At 42.2% G+C, this 20,929-nt stretch overlaps 2 protein-coding genes across 6 annotated transcripts in view; one reads left to right on the top strand and one right to left on the bottom strand.

The window, feature by feature from the left end:
* PRR29 (proline rich 29) overlaps positions 1-20,929 on the bottom strand; it is a 191,461-nt gene that overhangs the window by 154,595 nt on the left and 15,937 nt on the right. For 3 of the 5 annotated variants that reach the window (XM_075846980.1, XM_075846977.1, XM_075846979.1), the window contains exon 3: positions 4,127-4,220. The exons of the other annotated variants lie outside the window; for them this stretch is intronic. The gene's annotated coding sequence lies outside the window, so the exon portion shown is untranslated. The remainder of the gene's footprint in view (positions 1-4,126; positions 4,221-20,929) is intronic. 5 annotated transcript variants of the gene reach the window in all.
* The window catches only part of LOC142666784 (thyrotropin-releasing hormone receptor-like), a 39,158-nt gene that overhangs the window by 9,492 nt on the left and 8,737 nt on the right, over positions 1-20,929 (top strand). The window lies entirely within an intron of this gene.

Here is a 20,929-nt window from a genome sequence, read left to right as displayed (position 1 = left end):
TGCTTTCTGCATTCATGCAGGAATATAATATCCTCTTCACTTATCTCTACTGGATCCAATTAACACCCGACATGTAATAAGACAAGACAGGATGGAGATGAATATCCTGCTCCGTACAACATCTCCCACGTTGTCACCCTTATGCTTGTATAGATGTGTGTATAGCAGATTGTACTGTCGGCAAATCACAATGTACACACGTCAGAGACAGATTATATTGTCTGTATACTAAGCAATCGCATGATCGCCGACTAGGTGCTACGTGGAGCCTCCAATGTTCACATATTGTGTACTACTCACAGCTTTCACCGTGCGTCTTCCTGAGGGATATGGGAATGGTGGTGGTGGAGACGACATCTATTCTGTGGTCTATAGATGTAGCACTACATGACTTGGCAGATTTACCATTAGGGCCCTCGGAAGCCTGGGTGACACCTGCTATGGAAGCTATAAGACACCTGCTATGGGAGCTATAATGGCAGTACTATTGATCAAGAGCTTGACAGGACTGGACTCCTCAAGGAATCATATTCACTGGTTATTGAAAGCTACCAAACTACAAGTACTGACATTCAGCAATCACAAGTGTCAACTCTATGATGCTAAATGCTACCAAACTATCTGTCCACTCCACGATAATGAATGCACCCACTCTATGATGCTGAATACTTCCACTCTGACAAGGCCACGCTACTGTACTGAATGGTTCCGCTCTATGATCCATCCACTCTATGATGCTGCATGCCTCTACTCTATGATCCATTCACTCTATGATGCTGTGTGCTTCCACTCTATGATCCATCCACTCTATGATGCTGCAGGCCCCGCTACTGTACTGAATGCTTCCACTCTATGATCCATCCACTCTACAATGCTGAATGCTTCCACTCTGTGATCCATCCACTCTGTGATCCATCCACTCTGTGATGCTGCGTGCTTCCACTCTATGATCTCTCCACTCTACAATGCTGAATGCCTCTACTCCAGGATCATCCACTCTATGATGCTGCATGCTTCCACTCTGTGATCCATCCACTCTGTGATGCTGCATGCTTCCACTCTATGATCCATCCACTCTACAATGCTGAATGCCTCTACTCTATGATCATCCACTCTATGATTCTGCATGCTTTCACTCTATGATCCATCCACTCTATGATGCTGCATGCTTCCACTCTATGATCCATCCACTCTAGGATGCTGCGTGCTTCCACTCTATGATCCATCCACTCTACAATGCTGAATGCCTCTACTCTATGATCATCCACTCTATGATTCTGCATGCTTTCACTCTATGATCCATCCACTCTATGATGCTGCATGCTTCCACTCTGACAAGGCCACGCTACTGTACTGAATGCTTCCACTCTACGATACATCCGCTCTATGATGCTGAAAACTTCCACTCTACGATGCTGAACGCCTCTACTCTATGATACATCCACTCTGTGAGGATACTGAACACTTCCACTGATTACCATCCACTCTATGATGATGAATGCTCCCACTCTATGATCCGTCCACCCTAAGATGCTGATGCTTCTACTCCTGGTGTCTGGGGGTATGAAGGGTTATATCTTTTAGTACCAAAGTTAATTTTATTGAAGAACCTAGGGGGTATGGTGACAATTGGGGTGATTCCCCTCCCCATACCCCTTTGGCTGTAGAATATGATTTTGATCTCCTGAAAATTCAGTGGATGAACAAAATGGTAAGCTGAACCCCCTAGATCTGCCAAGCCCTTTTCTCTAACTATAAAATGATCTAATTGCCTATGATTATACCTGCCAGGCTTAATCATTTTATAATCCCAGTACCATAAATTCCAAAATTCTGAACCAAAATGTGTAAATTAAAAGTCCAGAAACATTTCTACAGCGGTGTAACATGGAGCTCCTGGGCCCTCTGCGAAATCTGAGCCAGGTGCACCTTCCTGTGAAGATCTCATAGACCCCTGGAAGGGCAGATCAGTCTCCTAAAAAGCCGGAACTCTGATCAGCCACTAACCACTCCACCAAACTAAGCACTTTCCTGGCATGATGTCTGCTGGCAGTGTGCAGACATTTTATAACCTGGAGGAGATAAATGTGGGGGAACTCTGCCTTGGAACTCCTAAAGTGGGCACTCTGTACAGCACTATTAATGGAGGAACTCTCTCTCTGGCACAGTTAATGCATGTAAGCACTCTGTACAGCACTGCTAATGGGGGCATTCTAGCCAGAAATGTTAATGGGGGCACTCCGGCTGGAACGGCTTAAGTGGATATGGTCGAAACTCTGGCATTGTTAATGGGCACAGTTTAGCTGATAGTCTTTGTGAGTGAGTGGGGCTAATGTACATGCACCAGTGTCCAGTTGAACACTCTATAACTACACCACTGCCAAGTATTAGGTAGCGCACCCACCTTACACCACAACTATTGGCCCTGGCGAGACGGAAGCCTGGCATTGAACCCGATCTTCCCTCAAGCACCAATTACAAAATCTGAAATGGACACTCTGGAAATGAAACTAGCATAACCGGAGTCTTATTTAGCTCTGGTGGGCATTAGACCATGGTGGGCATATGATCCAGGGTGCACTGGTGGTGGTGAGTGATGTATCATGTAACAGATGGGGGCATCTTCATGTTGCAATGGTGCCCACGTACAAGACTGTGCTTCCCTAATAAAAGGGAAACAATTTCCCAAATAATTGGATGGGGACATGCTAGAGAAACTAGGGACACACGTGAGTCCTCCTCCCTCTCTCCTTCGCCTCCATCTCCTTATCTTCCAGGATCGCACAGCTGCCGATGAATCTCCTTCTTATATACACAATATTATGTAACTACAATTAAGACGCACCCGGCACAGACAACACCACACGATACAAGACTCGGTCTGAATCTCATGAATAAATTGCGTTTGTTTAGAGGCAGCTGTATGGTAACTGTTAATACAATTATCAAAAGCTCGCTGCAAAATAAATCAGCAGATTGTATAATGTGAGCCGCACTCGCTTTGTGCATTGGTTTAGTGGAGTCATTAAGCAGCGAGACGCCATCCTGAGGACTTTCTATGTATTGTGTGATACACGGGGCAGGTCAGATGCAGACAGCGGGGTCTACTAATCCCACAAGCAGCATTTACGCTAAACTGCTCATAGACATCAGCTATTTGTTCAATGACAATCCAATATATATTTGGGTCTGTTCCATGTATTATGGTTGGTGGGGGCCCCTATCCTACCTCTGGGACCCGGACCCAGCCTGACCCTGCTATTGCATGCACATGGCCCTCTCCACTAAAGTCCTTTGGGGTTATAGAAACAGTGGAGACTGTTTTACCAGCAAAATCGTGCTGTCATTGGCAGGTGGGCATGATTTCGGCCACCGCTACATATGAGCGCACCCTTACACTGTATAAGAGTCACACGCGTTTGGCCAACTCTCCACCTTTTTTTCTGCTGTATAGGATCAACCATCAGGAAGGGCGGGTGGTAAAGGACCCCAAGATGGCAATGGCCCCATGTGCTCTACCTAGAATCCGGCCATAATCCCAAAATTTGCTACAAGGGAAATGGAACAGATTACAGTTAATTGCTGCGGGTCCGGTGATCATTTTATCATAGGGTGACCCTTGTAACAAAGAGGAAATTTTTAAAGCGGACAACCCCTATATAATTTACCCCAAATGTAAAAGCTGCTACGTCTATCTATATGCATTATATTAGCAGCTCCTGCATAAAATGCACCTTTATAAACTGATGACTATGTTTTAATGCTGAAGGATTTATATTTACTGACTTTAGCGGGAAATCTGTGCACCCCAATACATGCAGAGCCTTAGATCATATAGGTCCTAGATGTGAACTTATATATTATAGGTACTAAACATCAGAGAAGGACGTTCAGTTCATGACTTTATTCTGACTCCCCCTCCCCAATGCTCACGTGCAGAGACTAGGAAACTCCTGCCTAATTAATTAAAACCCATCAAAGTAACATAGTGTTTTAATCGGAGGAGGGATTTGTGGGTAATTTGCTGCCTGACTTCGGCATATAGAATTCAATTTATGTCGGACATCATTTTTCATTGGCTACATAATCACATTAATTGCTTTGAAGCTAAAATAGCTGAAAGTACATCACCACATTTTATGAAGGGGATCGTGCGGAAATCATCAATAGCTGCTAGGTAGTCACGCTATACTGCAGTTAGGATGTGGCAGGTGCTGCATCTAGGCACAAACCAAAGACAAAAATTCTATGAAAGTGTTGCAAGACTACAACTCCCAGCATGCACGACAGTCAGACGTTTAAAAATGAATAAAAAAAAATAAAAAAAAAGGATCTTTATTTCAATTTATTTAGCCAGGAATGTACGCAGAATTTTCTCACACGCATGCATGATCAAGTACACGCAAACATGTACGGATGCATGAAGGTATACACATGTACTTGCTAGTCACAGTCATTTGCAGCAAAGCTTCTATAAAAGTGCAAGCCACAGTGCCCCAAAAAGGTGCCAGTCTCAGTGCCCTATAACCGTGCCAGCCACAGGGCTCCATATCAGTACCAGCCTCTGTGCACCATAACAGTGCCAGTCAAAGGGCTCCATATCAGTACCAGCCTCTGTGCCCCATAACAGTGCCAGTCAAAGGGCTCCATATCAGTACTAGTCTCAGTGCTCCATTTTAGTGCCAGCCACAGGTCTTCATATCAATACCAGCCTTAGTGCCCCATACCAGTGCAAGCCACAGCCTCCGAGCCCCATAACAGTGCTAGCCACATGGCTTCATATCAGTACCAGCCTTAGTGCCTCATAATAGTGCTAGACACAGGGCTCCATATCAATACCAGCCTCAATGCCACATAACAATGATAGCTACGGTGACCCCATAACAAAAAATAGCCACATGCCCCTTATCAGAACTATAGACATCGCACATGACTATGCTGGTTACTTATCCCATAACAATGCCAGCCATTTGTCCCATAAAAGCGTCAGCCATAGACCTATTTAACAGTAACATTCCCTAATCTTGGGCTGGAAGCACTCCCTCCTCCCTGGCATGGGCACAATCCCCATCCTCCTGCCTGCTCACTGAGTAGTAAATCCCCTGATCGTGGTCATGGTTTGGGAGCGAAGGTCTGTTATCCATGGCACAGACTCCGGACTCCAGTGCTTTAAAAGGTATGGACCCCCACCTATCAGGTATTGATAGCTTACCCGGAGGAGGAGTAGGACTAGAAAACACATACTATGTGTACCCATATCAGATATATGCCACTAAATTGCTCAGAAGTAGTGACCTTGTTCCCCTGAAATACGACTCTTTTTCAATTAATTTAAGGTACCAATACAGAGACATAAGTCAGCCATATTGGCCAATTTGCACTTTTTATGTTTAGTAGAAAATAGTGCATGAACAATTGTTCCTAATGCCGGACATTCTATAGAAATCTTCTTAAACGAGGTCTGCCATGTTGGATTATTTCAAACGTTCCGGTGCGTGGCGTTGGCGACCCTTGGCAATCAATGCCACACCACTTGCCTAATTCAAGGACTCATTGTCTAACCCATTGTCCAGGGTAGACAATTGTGTTGAAAATGTTTTTGGGGTTATTGTCCACAAGTTGTCCATAAACTGTTCAGTTTCTATTTAATATGCATAATCCGTTTTAGGGCTATGATTACAATAGCGCCCCCTAGTGCAGTATTATGAGACATGTGACAAGTCCCTTTAATTACAATATTTTTTCCTATGGACTAAAATAGCAATGTGAAGATAAAATAATTAAATCTCGTTATCTCAAACAATATTATAATGAGTTCGTTCGGGATCACCCTCATGCAGTAAAGGTCAACTCTTGATCTCCTTGTTAACATGGACTGGCACTGACATCTACGCTAAGGTTCAGTTTCAGCACAGCTGAAGTGGATATGCATTAAATATCTAGACCGCTAATATTTGTAACTTATTATTCCATGCTAATATGATGTAATGTGAGGTCCTGGGAGAAGATTGTACTGTCTCTTTAAAACTCATATTGTGATGCCTGTCGGAGAAAGTGACAGGAGGAATAAACTTAAAAAAAAAAAAATGAGCAGAGAATTTTCCTATCTGATTGAATGTAGAGAGATGTTTTATTCACTGTGGACACATTCATTAACAGTGGAGGCTTCTTCTATTGCAGCCCACATCTCCCAGGAGGCTTAAGAGTTAATGGTCTTCCCACAAACAAGGCAAACAGGACCCACCGGCAGCAGATTCTCCTTTTCATAGATTATTAAACCTCATGGAATGGATTGTATTAAAGAAATACCAGGATTTTTGATAAAGAAAAAAAATAAAAAATACAAGGATTAATTAAAAAAAAAATATATATATATATAATAAAACATAATCGAAGTATAAAAACAACAATCATATCAAATAGAACAGCAAAATAAAAAATAACATTAGTGTTTTATAATTATATTATTAATATTATTGTTGTTACTATTATAATTTGTTATATTGCATATTATTATTATCCTCGTGTGAATTTAATGTGACATTTGTTCGCTGACTAAAATATTGACACTAGCAGGATTACTAATATTATAATATACTACATACTTAAAGGGGTTGTCGACTACCGGACTGAGCTTAACTGGGGATTAAAGGAACACTAAACACCAAAATAAAAGTGACATACTATGTTTAGACAAGTGCAGGGCTGGAGCGTGACAAGGATTCTCTATTTGGTGTTCTTTAAATCCCTGTGTCATGCCCCGCCCCCATGCCCAGCACTAAGAATATATTTATTGCCCATGAGTCCGATACAAGCATACGTCTGCCTACATGCTATATGTTCTATGTAGTTTTTCCAATCAGAAAAATGACCACTTAAGGTGATCCCCAACACACTGATATTTGGGGTCCCAGCACCCCAAGAAAAAAACAATTGTGCTAGTTGTGTGGCCTTTTAGATATGGGCACAACCTGTTGGGAATAATAACTACTAGCCCTGTCTATTGTTATTGGAGAGCAGGTCCATGACGTCACATAGGCCGCAGGAGAGGGTTGCGGCAGTCATACATGGGCTATCCTTCACCCTGGGCAAAGATTCAGTTTGCTGCCGTAGCCATGTATCTAAATACCTTTGCCAGGGTTAAGTATCATGTTGGTGCCCCTCCTTGCCCACAGGACACTTTTTCATATTTAAAAGGGAACGGACAGGAAAGTTTTATTTTATAATGGGTTAATAAAGTGAATTGTGTACATTGCAGCAGAATTAATATGCTTGTCTGGTGGGAGTTCTACTCCACTGACACTATACTAAAACAAGATATGCGATATAAGAGAGGAAGAACCTAATTACACCCCCTGGTCCCCCCTTCCTCAGATAAACCACCTCTCCCTATTCACAGTACAGTTGCAGGCATTAGCTTCCTTCTGCTAGTATAACAGATGTGTGAAACGCGTGGTACCAGAATTGACTACATAGCCCACCTTCTGCCAATGCTTCATAAATTATCCATGTGATCAGCAGATGAATATTAAAATGCTCAGTTCTTTTCCCGGGTATAGTTGCTATCAAAGCTCCGAGAAAGTTCAACTTCAAACCTCAAGCGACATAGTTTTCTGTACGAACGAATGAACTCACAAATGGCTGATTTATGTGACTAGCAAAAAACAGAAGTTGCTGGATATATATTAATTATATGGGAACTTTTCAGGCAGCCGTGGTGTGAATAATTATTTATAGATTATAAAAGTAGACCACAGCCTTGTACTATAGAGGTAGCGTATGTTACATGAGGACACGGAGGTGGGGTGGGGGGGGGGGGGGTTTGGCGTCATGGTTATTCCACTTAAGTCAATGGGGAAAAAGTTGCATACGTTTCTCCAGCATAGGTCTTTGTACGGTTGCCAGATTTTACAACTGCTTCTCCTGCCTTCAGATATAAATTTAATGTCGTGAGTATTACTTTTGGTATAGAGTAATTCGAATTTTCATATCTCACTGAGATTTTCCATTAAAGAGGACCTGTCACCTCTCCCGATTTGTCTGTTTTAGTAAATAATTGTATTCCCCATGAAATAACAATTCTGGGGCATCTCTTCTTAAAACTCTATGTTCTGCCATTCCTCTGTTATGCCTCTTAGAAATGTATGAATAAATTGACAACTGGGTGTGACCAGTTGGGGGGGGGGGTGTCCCTACACGGACTGACACTGTCCAATCAGTGCTGACAGAGTGCGATTGTATTGAGAAACACACAAGGGGAATGGTAACACCCAGTTATCAATTTATTCATACATTTCTAGGAGGAATAACAGAGAAACGGCACAACGCAGAGTTCTAGATGCTCCAGAGTGGTTATTTTATGGGGAATAAATGTATTTACTAAAACAGACATGACAGGAGAGATGACAGATTCTCTTTTAAGGTGTTGTCTGGTTTAGAACACTAATCTTTAAATACCCTATAAGGTCATTATAACACAGGGGGATCCCTCATTTGGGATCTCCATTAGTTAACCAGAACAAAAAGAGTGATTGCTCTTTGGAGTACCCAGCATGTCTGTACATTACACAGACTGCCAATTGATTTCAGTGCACTCAATGCAATGCTTCACTTTCCCTGTGGTGGTGCTGTAGGGGAATTGAGAACTTTCTGCCATATTCCCTCGCAGATTACAGCTGATCGCTAGTGGTCACCGCAGCAAGACAACCTGTGATCAGCTCATTAGGGGAATGTAAAAAATGGATGATCTCCAACCTGTGGCTCTCCAGCTGTCACTACATGCCACTACTGGGGAGCCACAGGTTGGAGATCACTGCGTTAAAGGGATTGCCGCTTTTTACACTTACACTCAATGCACAACCTTACCCTCCTTGAATCCTATCTGCCAACATTCTGCTATCTATCCAGATTGAGGCGGGCCGCTGAAGTATACATCCCGGAAAAATCTCCTTTTCCTGTTATTTTTTTAGAACTAAGTTTTACTCTGCAATTACATTGTGGAATCAAAATGAAAAAGGATATGTTTACATTGATTATTCATTGTCCTGCGTGGCCAGGGGTCACAAATATATATATATTTTTTGTCGATGCTCGGTGTGAGCACAGACGTTTTATTTGCCTGGCGGTTACGGTTTATCTTGTAATTAGTATAATTTATGTTTTAGTAGTCTCACGGCATTGGACTCCCTTCTGTTAAAATCTTTAAGTGGACGTTTGTTGTATTCTGTTCCGGATTCGCCTGCTGCTTTCATTACACTTGGCACAGGGAAAAATAGCTCAATCTAAGAATACTCCCAACATCATGAAAGCGGAGCTATCTATTAGCCGGCGGTGCGCTTCATTACAGTAAACTGTATTCTTAGCTGGTGTCTTTCCAGAAGACATCGTCACTGGATCATTCGTCGTCTTGCACGGTCTTAGAAGTAGACTCCAATTATTTTAAACGCAGGTACTACCAGACACCTCATTTATCTCCGCTGTCTACATACCAGTACTCACGAAATACGGCCTATATACTAAAGACAATCTATTTGGAATTATAGGGGTCGTCCACTACCGGACAACTAATGACTTATCTGCAGGATACGTCATCAGTATATCATCGGTGCGGGATCTTACGCCTGAACCCCAACCCCAATCAGCTGCTCTGGTGGCCTGTGGGCACTAGATGTTATGGCACTTTATGCAATGTACGGAGCAGGAAGCAGTTGGCTCCGTACATTGCATAGCGGCCGTGCTGCCGAACTGCAGCTCTGCTCCTATTCACTTAAACTCCAGTACTGCAGCTCGGCCGCTCTTCAGTGGCCGGACCCAACTGCTTCAGGCATGTACATCCGATGCTCGAAAGCAGCCGGAGCGGCTTAATGGTGCGGGGTCCGGGTATCGGACCCCCACAGATCATCTACGTAGGACCTATCCGGTGGATAGGTCATCAGTTGTCCGGTAGCGGACAACCCCTTTAAGGGGTTTACCTTAGGATAGATAAATAGGGTTCAACCCCTAGAAAACCCGCTGATCAGCAGAATGAAAGGGCACAGCACTGAAGATAAGCCGGGCCGCATTGGGATGATAGGTAGAGGTCCAGGGTTTGTCCCCTCACACTAATCAAACAGGGGATGCTGGGAGTTGTAGCTGTGCAGCAGCTGGAGAGTTACGTGTTGGAGACCAGTGTATGGTGCTTAAAGTGTAACTAAACTTTCAAAAAACTTTTGACGTCATAGTGACATGGGGGTCCAAACACAGACCCCCACCGATCGCTAAAACGAAGCGGCAGAAGCGCTCGGGTGATCGCTGTGCCGCTTTTTCACTGATCAGCTTTCCTCGGAAAGCCGAACGAGTGCTGTACGCACTGATTTACTTTCTATTGAACCCGTACACCTTTCCAAGGAAAGCCGATCAGAAACAAAGTGGCACAGCGATTACGATCGTTGGGGGCCTCAGTGTTTGGACCCCCACCAATCAAAACTTGTGACATGTCAAATGTTTTTTAAAAGTTTAGTTACCCTTTAAGATGGAAAGAACTGTTCTAAATGAAGCTGAACTTTATTTAAAATGGCCCATTCAAGTGTACGGGGTAAACTTCCGACCTTGGTGAACGGCTCAGCCCATTAATGTAAATGTTAATCCTGGAAATAACGGAGAGTAACAGATGATTTCATTTTGCCTGTGCTATATATAGACTGTATTCTCACATTCAGCAGAATCCTGCCTTCTTATACCAGTGATTTTTCAATTAGGTTTTTAAGTGGTTGCTATGGGAAGTGACCGAACCCTGACTGTCCACACTGAGGAAAGTACCAGGGACATTCATATTCATGAGCAGACAAACTGGGACAGAGGTCGCAGCCCAGAAAACTTACAGAACATCCATCCTGGTTATCAAAATGCAAAGTGCAACCCTCAGTAACCATGAAGTGCTGCCAGTGTAGAGCCTTATCTTAGTAAAGCCGGGGGAGAAGGTATATAGGCGAGAGGTAGATAGGCGAGAGGCAGATAGGCAGATAGGCGAGAGGCAGATAGGCGAGAGGCAGATAGGCGAGTGGCAGATAGGCGAGTGGCAGATAGGCGAGAGGCAGATAGGCGAGTGGCAGATAGGCGAGTGGCAGATGGATAAATGTTTATGTGATTCATATATGTGGGGTTAGTGACTGCCTCCGTTTTTTTGTTCTTGCACTCCTCCCATTCTGCTCTGGGTGATTTTAATTAGTTTAACCAGGTTCCTACCATCCCCAGACATATGTATGCTTAGTCCCAGTCCTGGGTGTATGTGCAGAGTACGTTCCCACCTATAGAGAACGCCTTGTCGTGGCAGGTGGGCACACACAATTTGATCAAAATCTGAGCTAGGACCCTGCCTATTGTAAGTAAATGTAGCAGTAATGCATATTTAGTGGCTTAGGTGACGGTGTCCGCAGTGTGCTGTCGCCATTTTCATGTGTGCTGGATAGATAGATGGGAGATAGATGGATGATATAGAGATAGATAGAGATCAATCTATTTTTATATCCATCCCATATCTCCCTATCTAATATCTATCGATCTGATATTTATTTATCTATCAATCATATATCTAATGTCTAGCTTCTAATCATCTATCTCATGATCTCTCTCTCTCCTATCCATCCACCCATCTATCGCTCTAGATCTATCTATCTATATTTGTATCTCCCTCTATCTCATATCTATCAATTTCACTTAACTAATGAATCACTTCTCGTTATAGGATTTCCCTGAGATAAGATAAATGCTGACTGGCTGATGTGGTTCAGTGCACGTAAATGCAACATTAAAATCCAATTATTTTCACCTTATTAAATGGTCAATTCTTTACCATCCAGATCAATACACCCCAGTATCCTGGGAGGTTAGGAAAGCCGCAGAGCTCATGAGTGGCGATCACCGGCAGGTCATTTGTATGCCATAGACAGTAACTAATTAATCAGGGTTAAAGCTCAAATGCTGTACTATGGACAGTTCACTGGCTCTAATTGTTTTAGGCTATTACACAGCAAGGGCATGGACAGAAAATCACTTGGTTTAGATTGATAATCAAATATGTAAAATAAGAGAATGGTGTGTGGCTGTTAAAGGGATAGTCTATGATCTCATGCACAAGGCATCTTCTAGAAACAGCGCCACCCTTGTCCATAGTCAGTGTCTGGTATAGCAGGTCAGCCCCAATCAAGTGAATCCTGAACATTTAAGATACTTTAAAGAAAAGCGGCATAATTCTATATCAGTATAGATGATATCAGTTTATTATAGGAGTTCTCAGCTTCTTAAAATCCCTTTATGTTCGAAGGGTACTCAGAATGTAACCTGATAAAAGATTCTCTCTATGAAAAGACCACCAGCAATCAGTGGTAATCTGTGCGGAACACGGCAGCAAGTGTTCAGGTCCCCTGCAGCGCCACCACAGGGGAATTTAAGTATTACACAGTTCCCATTGAAATCAATAGGCTGTCTGTGTAATTCATGGAGGTATCGGGTCCTCCAGAGCAAGAGACACTCTTTGCAGCTGCTCTTTGCTCTGGTGGCTAATTGATGAAGATCTTCAATGGGCGACTACCCCTCTATGAACATAGAATTCGCTAATACAGTATTTGAAAATGTATCAGAGTGCACAAAACAAGCCAAGGCTAATAAATGAATATAATATAGCAGAGATACATTTAAAGGTAAGTGATATATGCGCAAACATTCTTATGAGGAAATTGGGGAGACATGGCTTGTTATTCCGAGTGCTTCATCGGGGAATATATATATATATATATATATATATATATAGGTTTCTGCTCAGAGACCTTATCACAAGTGCATGTGAATCTAAGAGCAGACACTGGAATTTAATCCGATTCATATATCACGGGGGGGGGGGGGCATTCTAGTAGATGAATGGCAATTGAATGCCCCTGCCATTTGTTAGACTTTATTGATTCCCGTCATGGGGTGAAGCAATTTATCACTCACACAAGCTGGTCCAATGTAGCCCATGAATAAGGAAAATGCTCTGGGGGGATGAAATGCTGTCAGCCATTGTTTGGCATCATGATGTATTCTACAATAACAGTAATTGTTAAAGGTAGATGTTTTTCACAAGAGGTTCTGAGGAAGCTATATTGGAATATTAGCTTCAGCTGCATCGTAGACCGGACTCTTCACACCAGAAGGGCGGATTCTGGTCAGGTTTAATTTTCCTGTTGGATTCCCCCATTATCAGTTACGGAGTGGAGTACCTTGGACCCACCAGAAAAGATGATTCTATGCACACCCAGGTCATATCATAGATTATTTCTGAACCAGTCCATAATAAATCGCCCCAAACAGCAAGGGATTGGCTCCAAACTGGCTTGTCTTCTGCTGCAACTTCCGGGTCTATTAAAGTTGCAGAACCTGGGTCATTGGTGCTCTTGTGGACCATCACGAGCCTACCCATAATCATGTTTATTACAGGCCAGGGGACCCACAATCTGTAAAGTTAATAAAACTGTAAAATGTTCTAATAAAATATACAGAATCTCATAGATTAATGGGATGCACTAATGTTGGGTACATATCATGTTATTTACTTCTCGAGTCTCTCTCCATATTCTTTTTTGGAGGTATAATGGACAACATAGGGTAAACGGCTCTAGAGTGTGTGCATCTGAGGGAAATTAGATTGTGCCCCACTAGGAACAGGGACTGATGTGTGCGATACGTAAGCGCTGTATATATATATTTTTATTTTAGTAAAGTCTGCCTCCAGTTAAAAACAAGAAATTTAGGGAGCGGGTAAATAGGTAGGATTGGGGAATGGGTAGTTAAAAAGGTAAGAACTCTTGTAGATGAGTGATGGATGAGTAAGACTTTTTTCAGATGAGTGGTAAATTAGTATGACCACTTTGTAGACAGGACTTATTGTAGACAGTGGGTAGATATGGAGAAGATATGGAAGGTGGGCAGTCGATAGGTACAGTATGACTACTTGTAGATGGATGGTGGGTGGTGGAAAGGCAGAACCTCTTCTGGATAGGCATGGATGGACGAGACCTCTTGGAGATGATGGAAGTAAACAGAACAATATCTTGTAGATGGTGGGTGGTGGAAATGTCCTTTATGCCTCCTTGGGCATGGATAGGTGGGTCCTCTTATTGTTTATTAAGGTATAGGTACAATATCTTGTAGATGGTGGTTGGATAGCTAAGACTTTTTCTAATAGGTTGTTTGGTAGGATTGGGTGGTGATTAATTAAGGCATCTTGTTGATGATTGGTGGACAGATGCCTAGGATAAAGAAAACTTTACTTCTTCCTAGTAGGTTGGCGAGCCAATCTATGATACAGTATAATTGAATACGTTTTTTTCTTGGGCCGATCCTGAGATCCAATCGCAAGCATCTTTCTTCTGAGAAAACTACTGCACCAGCTGAAACTCCCCTCTGGTTGATAGGCAGCTTAAAAGATCGACCAATTTTATTCAAATTGGTAGAGCCCTAATTACGACAGAGCAATGAATTTTAAAGAGCGTGTTTTCTAAAGAAAGCCGGTTAATTGACAACAAGGCAAAGCGCAATCTGGATCCAATTAAGGGGGGATATGATTAAGATTAGGATTCGACTACTCACATTCTCAATAGAGTAGACAGTAGCCCCATTTCAAAGCAATTTGGTTTAAAATGTGTACATTAGAACAGCTTTCACATTTACACAACATTATACAATTAGTCCAACTGATTACATTTGCAATCTTAATCAGGCCCGGAAAAAAAACCTTCAAAAAATGCAAAGAAATAATTCAACAAAGAACACAATTATGCATACAGAGTCGAGCTTGGAATTTTGCATATGATTACATAATAGTATGGAGAAAGGCCTTTGCTAATAGAGTTTTTTTACCCAGTAACCAAAATTGCCCCCCTTGATGATTAATTTTTACTCACCATTTATGACACCCTTTAATCTTCCATCCTCACATTGGCAGATACTCAACGTGAGACACCTGACCAACCTTGACTTAATTTGTTATCTAAAATGATAAGAATCAGGTGGGATATTTCGTTTTTGCCATCTTCCAATACAATGCCCCATATAGGGCCAACATGATCTACTTTGCTGTGCTCATTAGGCCACTTCAACCCAGTTGGTCAATTGCCAAGTGTATGGATTCATTGCATGCAATACAACCCATCAATATCCAATCTGAATCTATCGTAGACAAGGTACACATAAAGCACTCCAAGACACTATATTCTCCATAATATCCCATGCATTGGAGCATGTGCCTCCATGTCAATTTGGAGGCACAAGGAGACACAGCATGGGCCCATAGTAGTTTATAAATAGGTGCAATATTACAGAGATCAATTGTAAAGCTCACCTTTGAACACCATTGAATTATAGGAGCTTTGCTAACCTGTTAGGGGCATGTCTGTCAACAAGCTGTTGACTGTTTCTGCTAGTCACCCTCAGAAATTCGAATGCGACTCAACTTTTTAAGTAGGTTAATTCTATACATAAATTGTAACATTGTATTCAAAGGTGATCCTGTTCTGTAAGACCTTAAACACCTTGATTATTAAAAACTAATTTTTTTCGATAATTCAATTGCCCTGAAAACAACAAGATATTATATACACATTTTATTCATGCCTAAAGTCTATTTAAAGCATCGATGTGAGTAGGGCATGCATAGGAAAGCGCGCCGGTTTTATAGAAAATGGGTTGCTGGGCAGCAAGCAAAGGATGGCCAACCAACCCCCTTCACTGTTTTAGGCATATATAAAATATAATTTATAAAAGCAGCATATATAAAATAATACCAATGAAAATGGGCCCCTGGGCAAATGCCCAGTTTGTCAATTCAACCCTTATAGGAAGATCTCGTGGTATATATTCACTATAAAGTGCAATACATAGCATTTCCCCTCTAGTATTAACATTTCTCTTTCCTCCACCATGGCAGGCAGACTATGGAAATCATTAATATTCTGCTCCAGTAGGACACTTCATATTCTGAACAGGTTTCCTATTTTTATTTTCGCTGGCGACTTCTTCGTACAACCGTTTCCCTTGCAAATGAGCTTTTTGATATCTTATAAGTTAATAGTCTACAAAGAAATGTTCTCCCCGTATCCAGTCCTTCTGGTATATGTCTAAACAAGTACATCAATATCTGATCTGAGGAGGCAATGTGTTCTCTATGCCTGATGTAGACAGCTTCAGAGCACAACATACCAGGCTTATCATATATTTCCTCTGCTCTCGTACAGCAATAAAGAATAGATACCCTCCCAACGATATTGAAGGTCATTCTGCTACTGCTGTGACAAAGAACATCAGGATTCTTCAAAAGCTTCAATTTCTGCAGAGCGGAGTCACCCATAGACAATCGTGAGGACCATGCTAGCACATCAAATATTCTTTAGAAGAGTTGTATTAAAGAGGCTCTGTCACCAGATTTTGCAAACCCTATCTGCTATTGCAGCAGATAGGCGCTGCAATGTAGATTACAGTAACGTTTTTATTTTTAAAAAACTAGCATTTTTGGCCAAGTTATGACCATTTTTGTATTTATGCAAATGAGGCTTGCAAAAGTACAACTGGGCGTGTTTAAAAGTAAAAGTCCAACTGGGCGTGTATTATGTGCGTACATCGGGACGTTTTTACTACTTTTACTAGCTGGGCGTTCTGACGAGAAGTATCATCCACTTCTCTTCAGAACGCCCAGCTTCTGGCAGATCACGCTGTGATGTCACTCACAGGTCCTGCATCGTGTCAGACGAGCGAGGACACATCGGCACCAGAGGCTACAGATGATTCTGCAGCAGCTTCGGCGTTTGTAGGTAAGTAGCTACATCGACTTACCTGCAAATGCCGATCCTGCTGCAGAATCATCTGTAGCCTCTGGTGCCGATGTGTCCTCGCTCGTCTGACACGATGCAGGACCTGTGAGTGACGTCACAGCGTGATCTCTCGAGAACACGGCTGTGTCTGCACTGCCAGAAGCTGGGCGTTCTTGCTGAAAATCAACTATAAATGCTCCGTCAACCATCTGTATGTTCCGTCAATACATTCACATAATTGGCCATCAACCCGTTCCATCAACAGTCATCAATATGTTCCGTCACCACGTTCCATCAACTAGTCAGCAATATGTTCCATGAAAACATTCCATCAATCAACACATTCCATCAACCATCATATGTTCCGTCACCTCGTTCCATCAATCACCAGTAATCAATATGTTCCATCGCCATTTTCCATCAGTCATCCATATGTTCCATCAATCAGTCATCAGCATGTTCCAAACATCTGTCATCAATCTGTTTCGTCACTACGTTCCATCAATCTGTTGCATCAAAACGTTCCATCAACCATCAGTCAAATGTTCCGTTACCACATTCCATCAACCATTAGTCAAATGTTCCGTTACCACATTCCATCAACCATCAACATGTTCCATCAACCATCATGTTTCGTCACCACGTTTTATAAATCATCAGAAATATCTCATGAAAATTATATAAACTGAATGGAGAATAAAAGACAATTCAATGAAAGCTGCGTCCTTCCCTTCGGACCTAATAGATGATAATTTAATATGGTTTTAATCTCTTTCTTTTGTTCTGTAACATAGAGGACCGTAGTCCACGTTTGTGGTTTTGCGCTGGCCATTTACAATATTTGCAGTATAATAATTCAGTTACTGCTTTATCTATTTTTCCACATACAAAGGCAGAACGCTATTCTTCGGCTGCGGTTATTATACGGCAGTAATTAAGCTCTTCCTTGGTACACAGTGAACAATGTGAAATGTAAGCGCACAGTCAGATCCTCATAAAAGTCTCAGTAAGATGAAAAGTGCTCACAGCAGCTTATCAATAATGGCAGATGTTTAGCTCCAGTCTTCATTGTTAGTGGATTCTCGGTACAGAACAAACTCTTACGTGACTTGGCTCCGGAGGGAGGACTCAGATTTTCTTGGCTGTGAGATGTCTCAAGGGTCTCTCTAGCTGAAAGCAAAGTGCTTATATACAGTGGTTGACGCACCACTCATACATTTATAAGACCCTCCACTGTAATTTAATGCGGTCAGATTGTAAGACTCAGACAGATTTTACTGGGCCTGGATGAAGCAGCAGGCAGATCTTATATGTTCACTCATCTTAGGAAACTCACAAATGACTGTGCTAAGCAAATGTGAGATTAATGAGATTTCCTGGGACCTGGTTAACAATGAGATAGATGCAGATAGGAAATACTATGAAGGAACTCATTCCCTAAGAGTAGACTGAACTTTTAAAAAAGGGACTGGCTTGTTTTGACAACTCTATAATAAGTTTGATGGCCCCAACCAGAAGTGGATTCGGAGGGTACTTTTAGCTATGTTTTTGATGAGAGGGAATCTTGACCATAGGACCTGCTAAAAATGGTCTTCGAGCCTACAAATTGAGATTGAACGAATGATATTATGAAGCCTGGAAGAAGGTGTTGCTTGGTACCACCCCTGACTCTTCTTTGGTGTCAGCTATGGTTGATTTTTGGAGCTTGTGTCACAAATCCCAGGGTGCGGAACCGAGCTATGACAGTTCTTGTCATTATAACCAATTCCATAAGAAAACAGCAAGAACAACCAAGGTAGGATTGTCAATGGCCGGATACAGGGTTTCATTATGCTGAAAGCACAGGGGGAGAAAGAAAGACACTTCCTAGGAAGCACGTCTTATGTCCCTGATGACCCGAGTATCTGGGCAGAGACGGATTGCTACCCGCTGCTCCTGTTCTCTCCCATCTCAAGCTTGGTCTTCCCTGGAGACCCTGAAAATCTATCCTCCATCTAGGTCCACACCTACCCAATAGCCAGATACTGCTCTTTGGCAGCGTGTGCTAAAAAAAATGGTAAAAATATTTCATCATATTGGTTCTTCTAGAATTCTTCATGTTACCCAAAAAGAGTAGAAGGAACGCGTAAAGGGGCTGTCTCATTCGGACAACTTGAAGTTTGGATCATTCTTTAGGTCGGAATAGACATATTTTGCATGTTTATATTTTTCTATCGAGCCCTAACGACCAAATAGAATTGAGTGCTCTATAGTTGCTCATAATCTTCCAATTTTTATTGGCTGTTAATCATGATCTTGTTGTCACATGTGATCATTAGCGATTTACAAACGAAAAACGAATATGCGAAAAGTGAACGTTTTTTGACTTCACGAATCCTATATGTAAGATGAGTAGGAAGGTTTGTCAAGCGGTTGTGAAGCTTAGAACAATCTCAGCATGAAGTTAAGTTGGTTAAAAAGATTGTCTCACTAGGTCAAGTCCTTCTGTAATTCAAGCTAGCAGATCTAAAATCCCTGGGGATCAGCTGTTAACGCTGTTGGACATTGTGGCCAACCATGCATTTTACTTGCAGCGGCCACTGCAGGAGAAATGTAGTATTACATGGCAGCCATTCAAAAGAATGGCTGTACATATAATACATGGATGGGCTGGGTCTGCCAGAACATCTCAGAGGGGTTCCTGAATAGGGAACTGCCTCTATGATGCTCATATACCACGATAGGTCACATAGACAGGGTTTGTCCCATTAAAACCGGAATGGTCCTCTTAGATGGAAAAAAACCCCATTATTGAGCTGTATATGTTGCCATCTAATGACCTCAGAAAGCCTATAACGAGGCTTAGAATAACCTGCATGATCAGCCTAATAGACTCATTGGCTGTATCTCCTCTACATGAGGTTTGTCATTTGACTATAAGATTAATAGTCAATATCTTGCTGTATATGATGAACCCTACACTGGCCAGGTGAAGTGAGTTTATATTGACATTATTGACTTAGAAGCTCATTGTATTAAGCCTTGTTAATTATAGCTTGAAAGGTCACCGTCACGGTTAAAATGTCAATTCTTGGATTTGTTATTGTGGGAATCAAATATGCATTTTTTTTTTCTTTCCAATAGTGATTCGATTTGCACCTTTAATGAAAATTGATGTATGCCTGAGATTCAATAGTGGAGAACAGTGGACACACAAAGTAATATCCTGAAGCCCTCCTTCCCGAGGGTGGAGCTATAGGTGCGCGGAGGTAGCAGCCGCACCCTGGTGCCTGAGGGGACCCAAGGGCCCCTCAGCCACAAAAGACAGCACTATTAGACCGGACACATGGTGGGCAGTAAAGATTTTATATTGAGGCCCCTTTTCATCGACCCCTTATCAATAGCATAGAATGACGCTTTGGCCGATAGACCACTGGCTGTTAGTACTGTAGCAGTCTATATATATACACATTATCTTTTGTACTAAATATATGTGTGTTTCTCTATCTTTCTTCTACGGTCATAGCCCAACAGGTTGTGGTCTTGCTGCCTTCATTCTCATCCCAGGGCTGGTGTATATTAATGTAATGGAGGCTTTGTTTTTGAGTCGATGTCAGCTTTCCTTAAGTTTAGTATCCACTTTTAAACACCGTGTAGTTTTTAAGTCCAAAATTCTGTGCCGATTAATTTCTTAATACAGGTTTATAGCGGTTGGAGTTACATTTTTCTGTTACAAAGCTCCAGCATAGACATAGAACTAAACGGGAAACACCTGGTTACCTGCAGATGCCACTAGAGGGAGCTTAGTAGTTTACTGCATACGGTTTATACATTGAAGTAAACCCCTTAACGCCCCAGGACGTGCCTGTACGTCCTGGTGCGGGGGGGTTGATGTATGGAGCAGGCTCACGCGCTGAGCCAACTCCATATGCTGCGGATGTCAGCTATGTATTACAGCTGACACCAGGTACGAATGGGCAAGAACAGAGATTGCGCTGTTCCTTACCATTTAGCCCCTTAAATTCTGAGAACCGCAGTATTGGAGGCGTTATAAAGAGAGGCGGCACCCTCCGACAGCTCATCACCCCCCCCCCCATGACGCAATCGTGGGGTGCTGATGGCTGTCATAG

This window comes from Rhinoderma darwinii, chromosome 13, assembly GCF_050947455.1.
Source record: "Rhinoderma darwinii isolate aRhiDar2 chromosome 13, aRhiDar2.hap1, whole genome shotgun sequence".
In the NCBI taxonomy this organism is placed as follows: domain Eukaryota; kingdom Metazoa; phylum Chordata; class Amphibia; order Anura; family Rhinodermatidae; genus Rhinoderma; species Rhinoderma darwinii.
This window is presented reverse-complemented; position numbering and strand designations above follow the sequence as displayed.